The sequence below is a fragment of the Heptranchias perlo genome, unplaced genomic scaffold (genome assembly GCF_035084215.1).
Source record: "Heptranchias perlo isolate sHepPer1 unplaced genomic scaffold, sHepPer1.hap1 HAP1_SCAFFOLD_55, whole genome shotgun sequence".
Lineage (NCBI taxonomy): Eukaryota > Metazoa > Chordata > Chondrichthyes > Hexanchiformes > Hexanchidae > Heptranchias > Heptranchias perlo.
In genome coordinates this window covers 4,010,730-4,034,887 of record NW_027139570.1, presented here as the reverse complement: position 1 = coordinate 4,034,887, position 24,158 = coordinate 4,010,730, and the positions used below count along the sequence as shown (strand labels likewise).

At 45.3% G+C, this 24,158-nt stretch overlaps 1 non-coding gene across 1 annotated transcript; it reads left to right on the top strand.

The window, feature by feature from the left end:
* The first annotated feature begins 13,749 nt into the window (after window positions 1-13,749).
* LOC137315471 (U1 spliceosomal RNA) lies at window positions 13,750-13,912 on the top strand. The gene has a single exon (XR_010961450.1). It is a non-coding gene; the product is annotated as a U1 spliceosomal RNA (small nuclear RNA).
* The last annotated feature ends 10,246 nt before the right edge of the window (window positions 13,913-24,158 follow it).

Here is a 24,158-nt window from a genome sequence, read left to right as displayed (position 1 = left end):
CGCAGGTAAACCGTGACGTCTGGCATAAAGCACTGCTCATTAATTGTGAGCCGAAAGCATCTGTGGGGCACATTGGAGTTGTGTATAGGATTCACAATATATCCGGATCCTGCCAGGTGTGTGTGGGGATTCACAGTGTATCAGGATCCTGCCAGGTGTGTATGGGGATTCACAGTATATCAGGATCCTGCCAGGTGTGTATAGGATTCTCAATATATCAGGATCCTGCCAGGTGTGTGTGGGGATTCACAGTGTATCAGGATCCTGCCAGGTGTGTATGGGGATTCACAGTGTATCAGAATCCTGCCAGGTGTGTATGGGGATTCACAGTGTATCAGGATCCTGCCAGGTGTGTGTGGGGATTCACAGTGTATCAGGATCCTGCCAGGTGTGTGTGGGGATTCACAGTGTATCGGGATCCTGCCAGGTGTGTATGGGGATTCACAGTGTATCGGGATCCTGCCAGGTGTGTATGGGGATTCACAGTGTATCAGGATCCTGCCAGGTGTGTATGGGGATTCACAATGTCTCAGGATCCTGCCAGGTGTGTATGGGGATTCACAGTGTATCAGGATCCTGCCAGTGTGTATGGGGATTGACAGTGTATCAGGATCCTGCCAGGTGTGTGTGGGGATTCACAGTGTATCAGGATCCTGCCAGGTGTGTGTGGGGATTCACAGTGTATCAGGATCCTGCCAGGTGTGTATGGGGATTCACAGTGTATCAGGATCCTGCCAGGTTTATATGGGAATTCACAGTGTATCAGGATCCTGCCAGGTGTATATGGGGATTCACAGTGTATCAAGATCCTGCCAGGTGTATATGGGGATTCACAGTGTATCAGGATCCTGCCAGGTGTGTATGGGGATTCACTGTGTAGCAGGATCCTGCCAGGTGTGTATGGGGATTCACAGTGTATCACGATCCTGCCAGGTGTGTATGGGAATTCACAGTGAATCACGATCCTGCCAGGTGTGTATGGGGATTCACGGTGTATCAGGATCCTGCCAGGTGTGTATGGGGATTTACAGTGTATCAGGATCCGACCAGCTGTGTATGCAGTTGGATTAATTGGAGTAAATGTACCAAGAAATCAAAATTCGGAGTGACTGTTAACTTCATTCTCCGCAAAATATTCTTTGCCTGTGAGGCCATGGCAACTCACAGATGTGTATGAAGTGCTTCAGTGTATTGGGATTCTGCCAGATGAGTGTGTTTTCACAGGATTAATGACAAATCAAATGAATATTTATCCTCTTTCATTCGCCCTTTGAACTTCTGATTCCCAGATTCTGGCAATCTCTGAACAAAGTCAAGTCAAACATTCTGATTCTCAGAAGTGAAATAAACGGTTTGAAATCTCCATTTCATCACTTACCTTTCAGGTGACTGGGTATTTTAGATAAAGCTCGTCCGATGTTCATATAATCAAATGGATCAGGACCTGTTTAAATCAATGAGCTTTCGTGAAATCTGATCTGTGTAATATTATAGTAAATTCTGCAGTGTTTCAATCTGAAATTGAATTCAGTGTGTGATTTTACCGTACCAAGTTCCTGCATCTCTTTCAGTATTTTGTCCAACTTTGGTACCGTATGGTGCATTTTCACAAAGGATTCCCACATCACCCTTCGGGCCAGAGAGCCTTTCTCCATCACCAGATTTAGGAGAAGTTTGGAACCGTCCGTCCTGTTTGCCTTCTCCACGAGATCAATGACTTTCTGTAAAGAATAATAAACAAATATATTGAGGAGTGGAGTGAATGACAAAGACTGAGAATTGGAAGGAAAGGAGCTGCTCCATGACGGGATCTCCCAGTTTATACTGAGGAGTGGAGTGAAAGACAAAGACTGAGAATGAGAACTGTGAAGCAACAGGTGAACGAGCACAGGAGTGAGAGGTGAGTGGGACAGGAGAGGGACAGGCTATTGCCTCACAGTTCTTGAATGACTTCAATTTTCAATTCCCATCCTCCTGTTTAAATTACTTCATGGTCTCGCCCTTCCCATGAATTCTCTATTCTCTATCGCTCTGAGTCTGGCATCTAGAGCTCATCCAAAACTTTGCTTCCCATCGCCTAACTCGCACCAAGTTCCGTTCATCCATCTCGCTGACCTAAATTGGCTCACAGTCCGTAAACAGATCAATTAAAAAATTCCCATCCATGTGCTCAAATCCTAACATGGCCTCGCCCCTCCCTATCTCTGTAACCTCCTCCAGCCCTACAACACCCTCAGATCTCTGCACTCCTCCAATTCTGGCCTTTTGTGCATCCCCGACCATTTTCGCTCCACCATTAGCGGCCGTGACTTCAACTGCCTCGGCCCTGAGTCTGGAATTCCCTCGCAAAACCTCTTCAACTCTCCACCTCTCTCTCCTTTCCTTTCAGACGCTCCTCAAAACTGTCTCTTTGCCCAAGCTTCTGATCACCTCTCCTAATATCTCTTCATGTGGCTCGGTGTCAAATTTTTTGGTAATCGCTCCTGTGTCAGCGCCTTGGGACGTTTTACTGCATTGAAGGCTCGATATAATGCAAGTTGCTGTTGAAGTTCCCCTGTCCTTTTTCTGTACAGATACTAACGGATCAGTTGGGTATTGTCATCTCTTCCTATCATTGCTTCAGATTCAGGATATTTGTAGTTTTATCCATTTCTTTTCTATTTGGCCTGTTTCTGTCCTGTAACATTCGATGATTCTAAGATGTGATATTCTTTCAGTTCTGTAATGTTATATTTCAATAATCCAAACACATTCTGTGTCCCTCCCACTTATGTGATACTCCTGTCCACTGAAATGGTCCTCGCCTGTTTACATGAGACTGAGTCCCTCCACCCCAGATTCAACATATTTTCAGTTTCATCCATTTCTTTCCTATTTGGCCTGTTTCTGTTCTCTCACATTCTATGATTCCAAGATCTGATATCCTGTTAGTTCTGTGATGTTTAAATAAACCAAACTCATTCTGTATCCCTCCCACTTACCCGATGTTCCTGTCCACTGAAATGCCTCTCGTATGTTAACAATGAGCTGACTCCGTCCACCACTTCTTCAATCGCCTGTTCTAGTCTGTCCCGGTAGAATTTCGTCAACTGGAACAGCTGGTAATCGTCGCACTTTGTCAGGAAGTCAGTGATTGCAGTGTTCGGATCTGTGAACAGAAATGGAGAAAACTAAACACATTATCGACTTTCTATCCGGGCGGTTACATTTCCTCTTATACCAAACGGCTGAAGCCTCCTGTGAGACACATTATCAAACACCTTCTGAAAATCCATATCCACCACATGTGCTGCATCCCATCGATCCGCACAGTCAATTCTTAAAAAACGGTGTTTAATTATGCGAAACACGACTTACCTACAGTGAATCAGTTCCATCCTCCCATGATCATCCCCTGTATCTCTAAATGTTCATTAATTCGACCTGGAATGACAGATTTGAGGAGTTTGCCCACTGCTGACGTACACTAATTGGTCTCCAGTTACCCTGTTTACCTTTTCTCCCTCTTGAACAGAGACATTACTTTGGCTCTTTCTAATCCATCAGCACAGTTTTTATATCCAAAGTCTCCTCCCTGACTTCATTTAACCGCATTAGTTGTGGATCCAGCGGCTTCTCCACTTCGACTATTCTTCTTGGATCCGAATCCTTCTCTAGTTATCTCTAACTCTGGTCCAACATCCTCCTCCAGTACACGCACATTCTCATTAACACCATCAGTGTTAGAATCTTCATTAACCTCCCCTCAAAATGTTATAACCAGGAAGATTTTGCTCTCAGTCCCACGTAAACCTAAACCATATGGTTTCATACCTCCTGGACCATATCTCCTATGCTTCTGACTTTCCCAATGTGTTTGGAATGATTTGTACATTCACAGACACAACATTTAAACCGAACTCCGATTTTTGGGGAATTTTATCCATGATTCGTTTTTGTTCCCCCCTCGACATCCATAACTTTATCTCTCAATACTTAAAAACCTCTTACCTTTTGTCCTGCTAATAACTTTTCATTACTTCATAAATCATCTGTTCCAGTCCCAACAGTTTCATTCATTCTACTCTTTAGTCTCAGATCCGAATATTCCCCACCCTCCAGTCATATCAAATGAAACACTCAATCCTGCGACAGTCTGTAAAACCTTTGTTGGTCAGTTCAGACCGTGACCGTCCCTTCCCTTCTCCCTGAACTCACTCCAGTCCCCAAGACCGTGAACCCTTCCCTCCTGCTCCATTCACCCAGTCTGTAAAACCATTGTTGGTCGGTTCAGATCGTGACCGTCCCTCCCCTTCTCCCTGAACTCACTCCAGTCCCCAAGACCGTGAACCCTTCCCTCCTGCTCCAGCCCTGCAGCCACACATTGACCTGCCTCATATTTCCCTCTTTAAGTGGCCCACCGTAAAAGAATCCAGAGATCAACACCTGAAGGCCTTGTTTAATGTGTAGAGTCTCAGTCTCAATATTCTCTGTATTATCGTATTTCTATCCATGTTATTGGTTCCGACCATGACTATTCTCTGCTCCCCTTTCCTTTCCAGAGATGGTCCCACCTGTTCCTGGAAATTTTTCCCTCTGACACCAGGGAGGCAACTTACCATTTGGAACCTGCTCAGGGCTGCAGAAGAGTCTGTCTATTCCCCAGACTATAGAATCTCCCGCCACTATCGCTCTCCTATTCCTGTGCCCCACCTGCCTCTCACCCCCGCCCCACTCGGGTGTCCGCCTGCTCCCCGGTCTCACACTGTTAATCCTCTCAGACACTGTTTCTATCCACCTTACAGTCCCCAACACCAGGTATCGATTGGACAGTTCCGGTACTCAGGAGTTCTCTCCACCTGTGACTGCACTGTCCCTCTAGATGGTCACTCACTTCCCTCTATCTACACAGTATCTGTGCTGTTACCTCTTCCTGTGTGAGCCGCAGGTTCCTGATCGTGATCTGGACCCTTTGTCAGGTCAGAAATTATATTTTGATGAATTTTCTGAACCTACCTGTGTCCATTCTCATTCTTGTTGAAGATGTTGGATCTTCTCCCCTGTTTGAACCTTCAGCCACGGTCGTGACAGACGCTCCTAGATTCTGATGCTTTGCAGTAAATATATTAACAGGAGGGTTAGACAGAAATATTAAAATGAGGAGAGCGTTGCCTTGTTAAACATGATACCAAGTCCCTCCTCCCCCATCAGTACAACATTTGTTAGCTCTGGGATCGAGGATTTCTCGAGTGTTATGATCAACGCTCCACATCAGGTGTGAAACAGATAGCTGCCCAGTGAAACCCACTGAGTCCTTGTTCTCCACCGTAAATTCTCCCGCTTCTGACCGTGAGGGACTCACATTTGTCTTCACTAATCTTTTTCTTTTTAAATACTTGTAGAAGATTTTACAGTCCACTTTTATGTTCCTTCCACTTTTACTCTCATACTCTGTTTTTCCTCTTAATCATCATGGTCATTTTTCGCTGAATTCTAAACTTCTCCCAATCCTCAGGTTTGTTACTTTTTCTGGTAACTTTATATGACTCTTCTTTCAATCTATCCTTAATCTCTTTTGTAAGCCTCGGCGGAGCCACGTTTCCTTTTGTGTTTTTGCACCAGAAAGGAATGAATGACCAGAAATACGGCCCACTCTTCGTCTTAGGATAAACCCAATCACTGAAACTATCGATAGTTGGTGGGGAATTGAGGGGAAACATCTCTCGGGGCCTCTCCAGACACAAAGGGGAATGTGTCTTTTTCTGATCTAAAGTGGATGACCTCACACTTGCCCACATAAAACACCATCTCCAACAGTTTTCCTCACTCACTGAGTCTGTCTGTGTGCCTGGTTTCCAGTTCCCCAATAGGGTCAGATTCTGTTTTCAGCACAAAGTAACAGGTAATGAAATCTACCCTTTTATTCGGTATATTGAGGTGACATGCAGCTAAGGCGGGAAATGGAGTTGAGGTACAGATCGGTTACGATCTAATAGAGTGACGGGACAGGTTCGAGGGGCTGAACGGCGTCCTCCTGTTCCTGTCTAATGTCATTGGGTGGAGTGTGAAACAAACGGGTGATGATACAGTGTCACACACTTTGGGGAAGGCATTGTGTCACCACACGATGGCAGTGTACCCTGTGAGAGAGACAGTGAGAGAGGATGCCTCTGAACATCAGTGAGTGTGAGAGAGAGAGGATGCCTCTGAACATCAATGAGTGTGAGAGAGAGAGGATGCCTCTGAACATCAGTGAGTGTGAGAGAGAGAGGATGCCTCTGAACATCAGTGAGTGTGAGAGAGAGAGGATGCCTCTGAACATCAGTGAGTGTGAGAGAGAGAGGATGCCTCTGAACATCAGTGAGTGTGAGAGAGAGAGACGATGCCTCTGAACATCAATGCGTGTGAGAGAGAGAAGATGCCTCTGAACATCAATGAGTGTGAGAGAGAGAAGATGCCTCTGAACATCAGTGAGTGTGAGAGAGAGAAGATGCCTCTGAACATCAGTGAGTGTGAGAGAGAGAAGATGCCTCTGAACATCAGTGAGTGACTGAGTGTTTTGTGTGGAGAGAAGTGCCAGGATGATGAAACCTGACCTTTAACCATCAACGATTTGTAAAATCCGGCAAAGACTGGGATTGAACAAGTTAAATTGCCAGAAGACACGTGTCCATATCACAGGTTGGATCAGACACAGCAAGTGGCGTCTCGGGGCAAAGGATCAGAAACCTCTTCCTCATATCGATCCAAAGTTGGAGGAAGTGAGGATCCCACAAACGGAAAATTTTCGCTTCTGTCTCTGCGAGTTTCAGCATTTTGCTTTTACTTTGTGTCACTCGGGCATAAATGTTGAGACCCACTCAGTTCCCCCTTCAGTGTGATTTTTTTACCAGAAGGCTTCTTCAATCCCAGTGCTTTTTGATTAAAGTAGATCTGGGTTACAATTCGACCCTAACATCCACCTGAGAATAATGGGGTCACCCGCATTTGGTGTTGATTGATTCTCTGCATTAGGTTTTATCTTTAATTCTGATCACCATCTGGTTTCCACCCAGAACCGTGTGTGTGATGAGAGAAAGAGGGGAGATTGACTTTAGCCTCCAGTCTCCAGGTTACAAACCGTCGCCAGCAGAAGGGGGCGATGCAACAGATCTACTTTACCCCCTAGTCTCCAGGTTACAAACCTCAGTCAGCAGAGGGGGGCGATGCAACAGATCTCGTTTCCGTTCCTTGAGCTCGCTGACAACTTACAGCCGGCAAATGGAAAGAAGTGTTTTGAACTTTGTGTCGCTGCAATTATATTTGTTTTTCATAGAACACATATTATAACCCCGCCATTTCTTAACAATGGTATTACTGAAAATGATCTCTTTATAATATGAAAGTAACTTTACACACCAGACTTGTACTTTAATCTAAAGGACCTGTCTCAGTGATGTTTTAAAATCACATATTAAAACACGGTCCTCTATTTATACCTGTTAAGTTAGATTAAAGATATTTATTAATCGATAAACGGATGGTTAGAAAAAGGCTTTTAAGATTAATATGTGTCGATAACCAGGGGACACAGATTTAAGATAATTGACAAAAGAACCAGGGCGGGGGGTGGGGGAAATGAAGAGATTTTCATTTTGATGTGGCCAGATATTATGATCTGGAATGCACTACCTGAACGGGTGGTGGAAGCAGATTCAATAGTAACTTTCAAAAGGGAATTGGATAGAATAATGGAATGATTACAGCATCAAAGGAGGCCATTCAGGCCATCGAGCCTGTGCCAGCTCTTTGTAAGAGCATTCAAGTTCGTCCCATTCCCCCGCTCATTCCACGCAGGTCTGCAAATATTTTCCCTTACACAATTTATCCAATTCGCTTTTGAAATTTATTATTGAATCTGCTTCCACCACCCTGTCAGGCAGTGCATTCCAGATCATTAAACTCACTGAATGTGGTTCTTTCGCCAATCACCTTTAATGTGTGTCCTCTGGTTTTTGATCCTTCCGCCAATGGGAACAGTTTCTCTTTATTTACTTTATCTAAATCGCCATTATTTTGAACACTTCTATCAAATCAAAGAGCAGGGAAATGAATCTGGATTGTATCGGGACAAACATCGCTCTCAGTTTAATAAAAAGAACCCTCGGCCGAGGCCGGGAGCTGGATCATGTGATCACCCAGAACATTATTTTGTGCTTTGTATCAGAATAATCAATTGGAAGAAATTTTACAAATCATTAAATAAGATTTACGCATCATTTTATCACCAGTTTATATTTAAATGATAATCATTTAATTCAACTACAATTGTTAAATCCAGAAATAGATTTACTGATGGGAAATAACATTAAGTTAAACCCAATATCCAGTTCCGAATTTTAAGTTGATTTATTTTGACTGTTGGATAGGAAATATATTTGAATTCGGTAACACTGTCTGGCACTACCTTAACTCACAGTGTAATATCGATATTATCGGGGCTATAAAGGTGGGTTCTTTCCGAGTTGGTGCTGGGGGCGGGGAGACACTGTATATCTGCTAGGCACTGCCTCAGACTGGAGTCACCTCTTAGATCAAACCCCTTTTCTCTAAAACACACACAAGATTCATTTGTGACTGTGTGCTTTGAGACAGAAACTGATCTTACTTCACATTTCATTGCACGGCCTCATGCTGGATAATTGTACTCGGTGATCAGACTCTCCCAGTCTCATTCTCACCATTTCCCCCATTACCTTGTAACCTTTGTGGACTGTCTACAGGACCAGTGTTTATCTGAGGAAATGGGACTTTCTCTTACCTTTCTCCTCAGTCGATCTATGGAAGCTTTTCGAATCGGAAGGATTCTCTCTGGTTGCTGCTCTCACAATCCTGTGCTGATTCACCTGCTGTTGTTCCTCAGTCTACAATCCCTGTTTACTTCCAGCTGTGGACTTTTCTCAATCACTCCGTCATTCACCAGGATATCTAATTATGGCGGGGCAGAAAATGAGATCAATATTGACGGTGTGAAGGAGAATCTAATCTACACTTTTCCTTAAATATTGAATTTAATACACTGTTTGAGGAACTCTGTTCCCACATTCCATGTCTCTTCACCATCCCGACCACAATATGTGATCGTTTCATTCTCCTGCCCCAGTTTGAGGCAATTCCCTCTCCATGTGCCACCCCTGTTTTTAGGATCATATTTTCCTCTGGATTCTGATCCACCCCCTTCCCTCCGAGTGGCCCCCAGTCCCGCACAGTCTGATCCTGATCCCCCCTTCCCTCCGAGTGGCCCCCAGTCCCGCACAGTCTGATCCTGATCCAGCCCTTCCCTCCGAGTGGCCCCCAGTCCTGCACAGTCTGATCCTGATCCCCCCTTCCCTCCGAGTGGCCCCCAGTCCCGCACAGTCTGATCCTGATCCATCCCTTCCCTCCGAGTGGCCCCCAGTCCCGCACAGTCTGATCCTGATCCCCCCTTCCCTCCGAGTGGCCCCCAGTCCTGCACAGTCTGATCCTGATCCCCCCTTCCCTCCGAGTGGCCCCCAGTCCCGCACAGTCTGATCCTGATCCCCCCTTCCCTCCGAGTGGCCCCCAGTCCTGCACAGTCTGATCCTGATCCCCCCTTCCCTCCGAGTGGCCCCCAGTCCCGCACAGTCTGATCCTGATCCCCCCCTTCCCTCCGAGTGGCCCCCAGTCCCGCAGTCTGATCCTGATCCTTCCCTCCGAGTGGCCCCCAGTCCCGCACAGTCTGATCCTGATCCCCCCCTTCCCTCCGAGTGGCCCCCAGTCCCGCAGTCTGATCCTGATCCTTCCCTCCGAGTGGCCCCCAGTCCCGCACAGTCTGATCCTGATCCCCCCCTTCCCTCCGAGTGGCCCCCAGTCCCGCAGTCTGATCCTGATCCTTCCCTCCGAGTGGCCCCCAGTCCCACAGTCTGATCCTGATCCTTCCCTCCGAGTGGCCCCCAGTCCCGCACAGTCTGATCCTGATCCTTCCCTCCGAGTGACCCCAGCCCCGCACAGTCTGATCCTGATCCTTCCCTCCGAGTGGCCCCCAGAACCGCACAGTCTGATCCTGATCCTTCCCTCCGAGTGACCCCCAGAACCGCACAGTCTGATCCTGATCCTTCCCTCCGAGTGGCCCCCAGTCCCGCACAGTCTGATCCTGATCCCCCCCCTTCCCTCCGAGTGGCCCCCAGTCCCGCACAGTCTGATCCTGATCCTTCCCTCCGAGTGGCCCCCAAACCCGCACTCGATTGACTGAACAATACCGAGACCCCCTCCCATCAGTTCATCAAATACTGAGACCCCCTCCCATCAGTTCATCAAATACCGAGACCCCCCCCCTCAGTTCATCAAATACTGAGACCCCCCCCCCCTCAGTTCATCAAATACCGAAACCCTCCCCTCAGTTCATCAAATACTGAGACCCCCCCCTCAGTTCATCAAATACTGAGACCCCCCCCTCAGTTCATCAAATACTGAGACCCCCCCCCCTCAGTTCATCAAATACTGAGACCCCCCCCTCAGTTCATCAAATACTGAGACCCCCCCCTCAGTTCATCAAATACTGAGACCCCCCCCTCAGTTCATCAAATACTGAGACCCCCCCCTCAGTTCATCAAACACTGAGACCACCTCCCCTCAGTTCATCAAATACTGAGACCCCCCTCAGTTCATCAAATACTGAGACCCCCCCCCCTCAGTTCATCAAATACTGAGACCCCCCTCAGTTCATCAAATACTGAGACCCCCCTCAGTTCATCAAATACTGAGACCCCCCCCTCAGTTCATCAAATACTGAGACCCCCCCCCCTCAGTTCATCAAATACTGAGACCCCCTCCCCTCAGTTCATCAAATACTGAGACCCCCCCCCTCAGTTCATCAAATACTGAGACCCCCCCTCAGTTCATCAAATACTGAGACCCCCCCTCAGTTCATCAAATACTGAGACCCCCCCTCAGTTCATCAAATACTGAGACCCCCCCTCAGTTCATCAAATACTGAGACCCCCCCCCTCAGTTCATCAAATACTGAGACCCCCCCCCCTCAGTTCATCAAATACCGAGACCCCCCCCTCAGTTCATCAAATACTGAGACCCCCCCCCTCAGTTCATCAAATACTGAGACCCCCCCCTCAGTTCATCAAATACTGAGACCCCCCCCCCTCAGTTCATCAAATACTGAGACCCCCCCCTCAGTTCATCAAATACTGAGACCCCCCCCTCAGTTCATCAAATACTGAGACCCCCCCCCCTCAGTTCATCAAATACTGAGACCCCCCCCTCAGTTCATCAAACACTGAGACCACCTCCCCTCAGTTCATCAAATACTGAGACCCCCCCCCCTCAGTTCATCAAATACTGAGACCCCCCCCCCTCAGTTCATCAAATACTGAGACCCCCCTCAGTTCATCAAATACTGAGACCCCCCTCAGTTCATCAAATACTGAGACCCCCCTCAGTTCATCAAATACTGAGACCCCCCTCAGTTCATCAAATACTGAGACCCCCCCCTCAGTTCATCAAATACTGAGACCCCCCCCCTCAGTTCATCAAATACTGAGACCCCCCCCCTCAGTTCATCAAATACTGAGACCCCCCCCCCTCAGTTCATCAAATACTGAGACCCCCCCCTCAGTTCATCAAATACTGAGACCCCCCCTCAGTTCATCAAATACTGAGACCCCCCCTCAGTTCATCAAATACTGAGACCCCCCCCCTCAGTTCATCAAATACTGAGACCCCCCCCCTCAGTTCATCAAATACTGAGACCCCCCCCCTCAGTTCATCAAATACTGAGACCCCCCCCTCAGTTCATCAAATACTGAGACCCCCCCCTCAGTTCATCAAATACTGAGACCCCCCCTCAGTTCATCAAATACTGAGACCCCCCCCCCTCCCCTCAGTTCCTCCTTCTCTCTGATTGTTTTTCCCGGGAGTTTATTTAATCCCCGGGGCCGGGGTTTTGATTAAAGGAGCTCCGGCTCTCAGTCCCGGGACCCGGGCTGATCTAATCTCCGATCCACAGATCTCCCCGCGCCCCGCCATCTCCGGAGGGAGGAGGGAGGAGGGAGATCACCGAGACCGATCGCAGGCTCCCCTCACCCGCCCGCCCGCCCGCCCGCCCGCCCCTCCATCCATCCACAGGGCGGCGGCTCGGGCCGTCCGCGGGGGGTGAAGGGTCCCTCGGAGCGGCCCCCAGTCCCGCACACTCACCCTCTGTCTCTCTCTCTCTCCATTTCACTCGCTACCCCTCCGCCGCCATTTTCCCTCCAAACCGCCTTCTTCTCCGCCGACTTCGCGCCATCCGGGGTTGGACGGGTCGGGGCATGCGCACTGCGGACATTCACCGTCAATTAACGCCCTCTTCCCAGAGTCCGCCCCTGCGATTGGATCGGAACCCGCTGATTGACATCCCTGCTGACCAATCGGAGCTCGGCCCCCGCCCCAAGCTCGACTCACTGACCGCGAGGCGGGGGGGACGGCGGCTATGGTCACGTGGCGGCTGATTTGAAAACTGCGCGGCCGTTAAACCGAATCAGCGCGGGCCGGGAGCGCGCGTGACGTCAGTAACCAGGCAACAGGGCGTGTGTGACGTCAGAAACTCGTCAATCTGCGGACCGACATCTGATCCGAGCTCAAGACGGCGATGTCATGTGACCATTGTCAGTAATGAGACTCCCCAGAGTGTGATGAACTGTGTTTATCAGATCTGATCTGTCATTGTATTATTCGGATTGTACTATTTGTACCTTCACAAATTTTATGAATAAAGTACATTTTTGAAATTTAAAAATTCCCCATATGCACAGTAACCGTGATTTCAGCTTCAGGAATAAAAACAGAAAATACTGGAAATATTCAGTCAACCAGCATCTGTGGACACTCAGGGAATCAAGGGATATGGGGATAGGGCGGGAAAGTGGGAGCTGATGTAGAAGATCAGCCATGATCATATTGAATGGAGGAGCAGGATCGAGTGGCCGTATGGCCTACTCCTGCTTCTATTTCTTATGCCCTTAAAAACCCCCTCAGGCAGAATGTAAAATTCAAATTGATGTAATGTACCTGTAATGAATCTGTAATGTACCTGTAATGAATCTGTAATCAATCACCTGTATTGAGTGTAATGCAATGAGGCACCCTAGACTGTCATAAACTGTAATTATGTACAATGTGTTCTAGTATTTGATGTCACCTGCAAATTGTATAATCTGTATTGTGCACGTTTGGATTGTGATATGACAACTGTATTGCTGCAAATTTTATGAAAAAAACAGGGTTACCGTTTGAGGTCGATGATATTTCGTCAGAACTGGAAGAATTGAAAAGATTTAACAGTTTTTAAGCAACTTCAGAGCCAGGCAAAATAGGGGAGGAAAGAACAAAAGGCAAGGTCTGAGATTGAGTGGGAGGGCAGGAGTGATTAAATGACAAGAGGGATGATGATGATGATTCAAGGCGAGGAGGGCGGTAGTGGGACAAGTGAAGAAACAAGAGATGAGCTGGAAATGGCCAGAGCCATTCAGGAATGCTCCGTTCCATCCGGCGAATGGGGGGCGCTCTTTCCTTTTATGGGTGATATGCAAATGAGGCAGCGAATACTGTTGAATCTGCAAAACGACCATATTTAACCAAAGAAATGATGGAAAAACAATGATTCTTACATTTACAGTAAACATTCCTTATAAAAATGGAAAATGAACGTTTCAAATTCTTATTTGCCCTAATGTGAAAGAGTGTTGACTGCCGTTGGATGGAAATTTGCAACACCATTCGAGCATACTTACCTGGCAGGGGAGATACCTTGATCAGGAAGGAGGTTCTCCCAGGACGAGGCTAAGCCATTGCACTCCGGGTGTGCTGACGCCTGCGATGTCCCCAAATGCGGGATACTCGACTGCAAAATTTGTGGTAGTGGGGACTGCGTTCGCGCTCTCCCCTCGTTTATGACTAAAAACAGAAATAATGTGTGCTCCCAGAGCGGTGACTTTAATGGCAACTTCGAATCACTGCCTATCTGAGCTGTGATGTGGAGATGCCCGTGATGGACTGGGGGTTAACAATTGTAAACAATTTTACAACACCAAGTTATAGTCCAGCAATTTTATTTTAAATCCCACAAGCTTTCGGAGGCTTCCTCCTTCGTCAGATGAAGCCTCCGAAAGCTTGTGGAATTTAAAATAAATTTGTTGGACTATAACTTGGTGTTGTAAAATTGTTTACAATCTGAGCTATCACCTCGAAGGACTTGCTGGCCGATTAACAGTGGTGTTCGTCATTCTTTTCTGTAAAATACCTAGTAACCCTTAGATATTAAAGCATTTCCAGGACTGGGCGCTGAGATGCAGCCACCGCAAAAGCTCGATGGGGAAAGGCCGCAGTTTAGGACGCTCTCGCCATCGTAGGCCGAGGGACTGGAAACCAAAAAAAACTCCTTGTAATGACTGTAATTGCTGTAATGTAACTGTAATCTATACTGATTGCAAGTGCAATGAGGCACCCTGCAGTTTCATGAACTGTATTTATTTGATGTCTGTCTCGGTGTGCTCTACGGGCTGTTCCCGGGGACGCACACCGAGACAGACATCAACTGCTGCTGGAAGTCCATTAACTTGGTGAAAGACGCCCTTTGGTCTGCCCGAAACCTGCTGGTCATCCAGTGCATGGAGCTGTCCTCGACCGAGTGTTGCAGACTGACACATTCCAAGGTCCAGGACTACGTGCTCAGGGACGCACTGAGGATGGGTGCGGCCACCGCAAAGGCTCTGTGGGGAAAGGCAACCGTTTATAGCCTTCCCGCCATTGTATACCGAGGGGCTGAAATCAGGGGAAAAAAAACCCTGTGCAGAATGTAAAATTCAAATTGCTGTAATGTACCTGTAATGAATCTGTAATGTACCTGTAATGAATCTGTAATCAACATTCTGTGTTGAGTATAATGCAATGAGACACCCCATAGTGTGATGAACTGTAATTATGTACAATGTGTTCATTGAACCGTACTTGATGTAACCTGCAAATTGTATAATCTGTATTGTGTACGTTTGGAATGTGATATGACAACTGTACTGTATGCATTGCTGCAAATTTTATTAATAAAGTACATTTTTTTGAAAAAAAAAAGCTGGAGTAAACCATTGGGATGGGAGAAATCTATTGGTGTTCCAGATATCTATTGGGGCTTCCGGTAATCTATTGATGGTCCAGAAACCACTGGGACAGGAGAAAGGAGCCACACAAGAGATTGTTACACAAGATTAGGGCTCATAGGATTGGAGGTAATATATTAGCATGGATTGACGATTGGTTAACGGACTGGAAAAAAGGAGTAAGGAATAAATGGGTCATTTTCGGGTTGGCAGGTAGTAACGAGACGGGTGCCGCAATGATCAGTGCTGGAGCCTCAGCTGTTTACAATCTATATCAATGACTTATAGGAGGGGACCGAGAATAATGTATCCAAACTTGTTGACGATACAAAGGTGGGAAAGTAAGTGGTGAGGAGGACGCAAAGAGGCTTCAAAGGGATATAGACAGGTTAAGTGAATGGGCGAGAAGGTGGCAAATAGAGTAAAATGTGGGGAAATGTGAGGTTATTCACTTTGGTAGCAAGAATAGAAAAGCAGAATATTTTTTTAAATGGTGAGAGACTAAGAAATGTTGTAGTCAGGGGGATTTGGGTTTCCTTGTACACGAATCAAAGAAAGTTAACATGCAGGTACAGCAAGCAATTAGGAAGGGAAATGCTATGTTATCCAATATTTCAAGGGGGTTGGAGTACAAGAATAAGGAGGTCTTGCTGCAAATATATAGGACTTTGGTGAGACCACATCTGGAGTACTGTGCACAGTTTTGGTCTCCTAACCTAAGGAAGGATATACTTGCCTTAGAGGGCGTGCAACGAAGGTTCACTGGATTGATTCCTGGGATGAGAGGGTTGTCCTATGAGGAGAGATTGAGTAGAATGGGCTCATGTTCTCTGGATTTTAGAACAATGAGTGGTGATCTAATTGAAACGTATAAAATTCTTAGAAGGCTTGACAAGGTAGATGCAGAGAGGCTGCTATCCCTGGCTGGAGACTCTAGAACTAGGGGTCATAGTCTCAAGATGAGGGGTCGGCCATTTAGGACCGAGAAGAGGAAAACAATTACTCAGCGGGTTGTGAATCTTTGGAATTTTCTGCCACCCCAGAGGGCTGTTGATGCTCAGTTGTTGAGTATATTCAAGACTGACATCGATCGATTTTTGGACACTGAGGGAATCAAGTGATATGTGGATACGGTGGGAAAGTGGAATTAAGGTAAAAGTTCAGCCATGATCTTATTTAATGGAGGAGCAGGGTCCAGGGGCCGAATGGCCTACTTCTGCTGTACTGTACAGGAAAATCTATGCACCAACCAACTCGACATCTTTGCTTCACAATTTGGCAAAGGTTTTGCTATTTAACAATAAAAGAGGAATATCTTTAATTTATAAAGCGCCCTTCACGATCAAAGCAGGTCCGAAAGCGATTTGCAGCCAATGGAGTGCTTTTTGAAGTGTAATCACTGTTGTAATGTCGGAACACAGCAGCCGATTTTCACAGAGCAAGGTCCCTTAAACAGCAATGTAATAATAAGCAGATCATCTGTACTGGTGATGTTGGTTGAGGGATAAACATTGACCAGGACACTCGGTTGAACTCGCCTGCTTTTCTTCCAATAGTGCCTTAGACTATTTCACGTCCACCTGTGAGAGAATATAGAGCCTCTGTTTAATGTCTTATCTGAAAGACAGATCCTCTCAGAGTACCAAACTCCATTAGTTCTGCACTGGACTAATCCAGTAAGCCTAGATTTTGTGCTGAAGTCTCTGGAGTGGGAGTCGAAACTACAATGTCCAATATCAGAGTTAAGGAGGCTATCAACTGGGCCACTACTGACACCTTACAACAAAGCCCAGCGAGTTCAATTACTAATACATTATAAATCATATGCCTGCACCTAATATTGTTTTTTAAAAGTACTTACGGTTGTTAATTTATATCACACTTTTGCGTCACCTCTTTCCATTAGAAATTCCTATATTGTATTAATTTTTACAATAAAAAACTGCCTCTGTAAATGTGAAATGCTGTAATTACACCTGTCCACCAGAGGTGACGCTGTAGAACCTCGATTCTATAACTCCCTCCTTCTCAGCATGTTTTCAAAAACCTCTGATATTTCAACAAACTCTACTTGCTTCAGAAATTGCCAGATATTTTACTACTTTACTGTAAATCTACAACCATTTTAAACAAAGTATGCATACACTTCCTATTATATACAAACAAATACATAACGTCGGACTTTAAAAGGAGATTTACAGAATACAAACTCATTATTTCGCCAGAAGAATGCAGTATGTGAGTGGAGGATAGTTACATAATACAAATTGATTATTGATCCAGTAAAATACAGTGAGTGGAGGATAGTTACAAAGTACAAATTGATTATTGACTCAGTAAAATACAGTGAGTGGAGGATGGTTACATAATACAAATTGATTATTGATCCAGTAAAATACAGTGAGTGGAGGATAGTTACATAATATAAATTGATTATTCCTCCAGTAAAATGCAGTGAGCGGGGGATAGTTACATAATATCAATTGATTATTGATCCAGTAAAATGCAGTGAGTGGAGGATAGTTACATAATATAAATTGATTATTCCTCCAGTAAAATGCAGTGAGCGGGGGATAGTTACATAATATAAATTGATTATTGATCCAGTAAAATGCAGTGAATGGAGGATAGTTACATAATATAAATTGATTATTGATCCAGTAAAATGCAGTGAGTGGAGGATAGTTACATAATATAAATTGATTATTGATCCAGTTAAATGCAGTGAGTGGGGGATAGTTACATAATATAAATTGATTATTGATCCAGTAAAATGCAGTGAGCGGGGGATAGTTACATAATATAAATTGATTATTGATCCAGTAAAATGCAGTGAGCGGGGGATAGTTACATAATATAAATTGATTATTCCTCCAGTAAAATGCAGTGAGCGGGGGATAGTTACATAATATAAATTGATTATTGATCCAGTAAAATGCAGTGAATGGAGGATAGTTACATAATATAAATTGATTATTGATCCAGTAAAATGCAGTGAGTGGAGGATAGTTACATAATATAAATTGATTATTGATCCAGTTAAATGCAGTGAGTGGGGGATAGTTACATAATACAAATTAATTATTTCTCCAGCAATATTTCAATCGAGAGCTGGACCTCTTTCAGGCTGAGGCAGATCATCGCATGCAAAAGGTAGGTAATGCATAGAATTACCCAGGGACAGAATAATCTCCTGGTCCAGTTTCGATCTCCTAAGGGTCAAGAGGAAACTCCTAGATTCCCTCTCCCCCCAGATTGGCCTGAGTTTTCATCTGTTTTTTCGCCTCTCGCAGGAGATGGCGTAGTTTTGGGTGGAGTGGGGATTGTATATAGTGTGAAACACAAGGTATGAGAATTGCATGAGACAGGCTGGATGCACCAGAGTATCTTTTGCTGTTAGTTCTTGTTCGTATGTTTGTATGTTTGTAAAATGCAATGAGGGGAGGATAGTTACATAATACAAATTATGTGTGTAAAATTAATCCCAGTCAGTTACAGCAGTGATTGACGGGGGAATTACCCAATCATCTCCATTCTGGCCGAAAACAGTGGCCACACTACTTGCAGCCCTAAATAAATGGTGAATTTCAGCTATAAGCGGGGTTGAGTGGTGCTGGCGAATTAAAGATCTAAAATGAAATTGAGAGTGCATTGGCCGCGAATCGAACACAGGTCACTCATGGGGAAAGCGAAATTTCGATCACTGATCTTCAGCAAAGTGATGGAAGGTGTCATCGACGGTGCTATCTAGCGGCACTTACTCACAAATAACCTGCTCACTGATGCTCAGTTTCGGTTCCGCCAGGATCACTCGGCTCCAGACCTCATTACAGCCTTGGTACAAACATGGACATAAGAGCTGAATTCCAGAGGTGAGGTAAGAGTGACTGCCCTTGACATCAAGGCAGCATTTGACCGAGTGTGGCACCAAGGAGCTCGAGTAAAATTGAAGTCAACGGGAATCAGGGGGAAAACTCGCCATCGGCTGGAGTCATACCTAGCAAGAAGGAAGATGGTAGTGGTTGTTGGAGACCAATCATCTCAGCCCCAGGACATTGCTGCAGGAGTTCCTCAGGGCAGTGTCCTAGGCCCAACGATCTTCAGCTGCTTCATCAATGACCTTCCCTCCATCATAAGGTCAGAAATGGGGATGTTCGCTGATTATTGCACTGTATTCAGTTCCATTCGCAACCCCACAGATAATGAAGTCCGTGCCCGCATGCAGCAAGACCTGGACAACATCCAGGCTTGGGCTCATAAGTGGCAAGTAACATTCGCGCCAGACAAGTGCCAGGCAATGACCATCTCCAACAAAAGAGAGTCTAACCATCTTACCCTTGGCATTCAACGGCATTACCATCGCCTAATCCCCCACCATCAACATCCTGGGGGTCACCATTGACCAGAAACTTCACTGGACCAGCCATATAAATACTGTGGCTACAAAAGCAGGTCAGAGGCTGGGTATTCTGCGGCGAGTGACTCACCTCCTGAATCCCCAAAGCCTTTCCACCATCTCCAACGCAAAAGTCAAGAGTGTGATGGAATACTCTCCACTTGCCTGGATGAGTGCAGCTCCAAAAACGCTCGAGAAGCTCGACACCATCCAAGACAAAGCAGCCCGCTTGATTGGCACCCCATCCACCACAAGGAAGTAACGCGCTGGGTGGATAAGGGGGAACCAATGGATGCAGTATATTTCGATTTCCAAAAGGCCCTCGATAAGGTGGGCACATAGAAGATTACTGCACACGATAAGAGCTCATAGTGTTGTGGTAATATGCTGGCATGGACAGAGGATTTGCTAACTAACAGAAAACAAAGAGTCGGGATGAAAGGGTCATTTTCAAAATGGCAATCTGTAACTAGTGGGGTGCCGCAGGGCTCCGTGCTGGGGCCTCAACTATTTACAATATATATCAATGACTTAGATGAAGGAACAGAGTATCTTGTGGCCAAGTTTGCTGATGATACAAAGATAGGTGGAAAAGCAAGTTGCGATGAGGGCACAAAGTGTCTGCAAAGGGATATTGACAGGTTAAGTGAATGGGCATAAATTTGGCAGATGGAATATAACGTGGCAAAATGTGAAGTCATCCACTTTGAGAGGAAAAATAGAAAAGCAAATATAATTTGAATGGAGAAATACGACAAAATGCTGCGGTACAGAGGGATCTGGGTGTCCTCGTACATGAAGCACAAAAAGTCAACATACAGGTGCAGCAGGTAATCCGGAAGACAAACGAAATATTGGCCTTTATTTATATGGGGGTGGAGTGTCAAAGCAGGGAAGTCATGCTACAAATGTACAGGGTGCTGGTGAGACCACACCTGGAGTACTGCGGACAGTTCTGGTGCCCTTATTTAAGGAAGGACATAATTGCATTGGAGGCAGTTCAGAGAAGTTTCACTTGGTTGATTCCGGGTATGGAAGGATTGTTTTATGAGGAAAGATTGAACAGGTTCGGTCGATGCTCATTAGAGTTTAGAAGAATGAGAGGAGACCTTATTGAAACATATAAGATTCTGACGGGACTCGATAGGGTAGATGCTGAGAGGATGTTACCCCTCATGAGGGAATCTAAAACTAGGGGACATAGTTTCGGAATAAGGGGTCGCCCGTTTAAGACGGAAATTAGGAGCAATTTCTTCTCCCAGAGGTTCGTGAATCTTTGGAATTCTTTACCTCAAAAAGCTGTGGAGGCTGAGTCATTGAATACATTCAAGGCTGAGTTAGACTAATTTTTCATCAGCAAGGGAGTCAAAGGATATGGGGAAAGGGCGGGAAAGTGGAGTTGAGATAAAAATCAGATCAGTCATGAATGGCGGAGCAGGCTCGAGGGGCCGAATGGCCTACTCCTGCTCCTATCTTTTATAGTCTTATGGTCACCCTAAACGTTCACTCCCTTCACCACCGGCGCACTGTGGTTGCAGTGTGTGCCATGCACAGGATGCACTGCAGCAACTCGCCAAGGCTTCTTCGACAGCACCTCCCAAACCCGCGACCTCTACCACCTAGAAGGGCAAGAGCAGCAGGCACATGGGAACAACACCACCTGCACGTTCCCCTCCAAGTCACACACCATCCCGACTTGGAAATATATCGCCGTTCCTTCATCGTCGCTGGGTCAAAATCCTGGAACTCCCTTCCTAACAGCACTGTGGGAGAACCTTCACCACACGGACTGCAGTGGTTCAAGAAGGCGGCTCACCACCACCTTCTCAAGGGCAATTAGGGATGGACAATAAATGTCGGCCTCGCCAGCGACGCCCACATCCCATGAACGAATAAAAAAAAAGAGAACCGCCAATACTTCACTGGAAAATGCTTGAGCTTCTTATGTCCCCAACCAACAGCCGTGAGTGCTGGTTTTCTGGGAGAAACAAAGAGGAAACCCCGCTTGATTACTTCAACTGGAGTTTTCTTCTGAATGTGGCTGTAGCTCAGTGGTAAAGCACATGTATGCAGTTCTCCCTTATAGCCCACCGTCTCCATTCACTTATGTATCGAATTTTGGACACAATTTTGAAAAGATCGTTTTCGACTCGCCTCACCTTTACATACAAAGACAGGTAAGACTGTCTTTAACTCAAGAAAAATCTAACGCTGGGCATAGGATACAATTCAATCGAAGAGCCCACGAACCGTTTCAATGACCCCGAACCCCAGCTCATCAAGATGTTTTCACTGAAACGATCTTTAAACACAAACCCACACCTGGTGCATCTCCGACATCCGTCTTTCGTGAAATGAGACCTAATTCTCTCTGCTTCTCACGTTGCCCTCTTCTGAAGTTCAAGGACTCAAAATATTCTTGCAGGCCTCTGCTACAATGTGCCTGAGCATTTCTAATCCCGTCCAACTGTCCGCTTCGTGACTGATAAGGGCAGCGTTCGAAAAACGCGGACATGAAACAGGAAGGATGGCAGTAGTCCAGTAGTGCTTGCAATAACGTTTGGAGATAACTCTCATATCTCCGCCCCCTCGAACACTCTACCTCGGATGATAACAATTAACCCCGAATTGCTGAAATCCGAACCTTCGAGAGGCAAAGTCTTGGAATAAATCGTCACAACGCTGTGACATTCGACATCTGCCGCTGTCTGCGGATAAAGTCTTAAATTCTTAACACTCCTGGATCTCCTCCTGCGCCTATGTTTTTCCAGCAAAGGTTGCTCCGTAACTCTGTAAACCCACATTTATGTCAAAGAACTACTCTCGGTAATCCTGCACCAACAAATCTCATTCGGTTTCGAAAACCATGGTCACCTGTTTTAAAAGAAAAAAAACCCAGAAAATCCACTGTGGCTCTTCTTGAGATCCCAAGGGGTAAATTACATAACATGCGTTTGTCAATTTCTGATTTCCTTCCATCAACGTTGGGAAATATCCATTCAAATTAAGAAACTGAAAGATGTAATAATACCTGATATATGTTTACATTCTGCAATAGAAAATTTGTTGCTTAGTCAATGTTTAAGCAGAGTTAATCTGATACTAGGAAAAAATAAAAATCAGCTTCCTGAGAAAGGGGTTAACTTCTATGCAGTGAAAAGAATGCGGACCCAGATATCATCAGACTCACGCAGCTTGCGTCACACAGCTTTCATATCAATTTAAAAAACTTTGCTGAATGAAAAAGAAACAAACTCCATTTTACATCTCCCCCGATGTCTTTGGACCGTGAAGCAATAATAACTTGCATAAAGATCCTAATTCAATTAAGTTCTAGGATATTAATTTCAGCTTGTTTTTGACTTCCAGTTTTCAAAACGTGAGCCACGAAGGCACAGATTTTTTTTACAAAACTTTTGTTTCTTTAGGAATTGAAAATCTGTTAAAACAAGCTGAAATCATTCATCACATCAGTATTAACTTTAAATGCATTTTTGTCAGGGAAGACCACATTGTAGTTTATACATCTCTATTTATAAAGAGTAGGTTGTGCTGCCCTCGTGCTTACTAATTACACTCAAAATTAACTCCTTATCCACCTCAAATTATTAAGGCCTTTGCAGTTGTGAGAAATTCAAAAATGCCAATTTCTTTCAATGTGATAATCTCATGTCTGGAAATGAACAATAATCAGAATTTCATAGTGGCCACGAAGAAAGTCTGTTTTTCACAATTTAATAGGTCAGTTAACCTCAATAACTCCAGCTTAATTCAGCAATATCTTAAACTTAACACAATTTGGAACAGATAAAATTATGAAAATAGCACGTGCTTACAAAAGCCCAATAAATTACTTCACCTTTCTTTTTGTTCTTTCTTCAGGCCCCTTTCCAATTGAGAGTAAAAAGTACTGAATATAACTGAAGAAAAAGTTAGCCTTCACAGCTAAACAAAATATTTGTAACAGTCTTACCCTGCAGCCAGTGGCACCAAAACATTCACATCGGCTTTTAAAAAAACAGTGCGCTGCGAACAAAATAACTTCTGTAGCTTGTAAGACCATAAGACCATAAGAGATAGGAGCAGGAGTAGGCCATTCGGCCCCTTGAACCTGCTCCGCCATTCAATGAGATCATGGCTGATCTGATTTTTACCTCAACTCCATTTTCCCGCCTTTTCCCCCTTACCTTTGACTCCCTTGCTGATCAAAAAATTGCCTAACTCAGCATTGAATGTATTCAATGGCTCAGCCTCCTCAGCTTTTTGGGGTAAAGAATTCCAAAGATTCACGACCTTCTGGGAGAAGAAATTGCTCCTCATTTCCATCTTAAACGGGCGACCCCTTATTTTGTGACTTTGCGCTAGTTTTAGATTCCCCCATGAGAGGTAACATCCTCTCAGCATCTACCTGATCGAGACTAGAAAAGGGACTTCCTTACTCTATCGTATTCTAAAGTATCCTTTTTCTCCCAAATCAATTATCAATTTCTAATGTTTGCTACTTAACCCCATTCTGATTCAAAGTCTCAAGCTCATAGTCTCTGTCTCACCCAAACCGATTACCTCCTGAAGCATTCTTAACAGTCTTCTCTGCCGACCACGGCGCTCAGATTCTCTTCAATAAATTTCCCTGAGAATCTCCA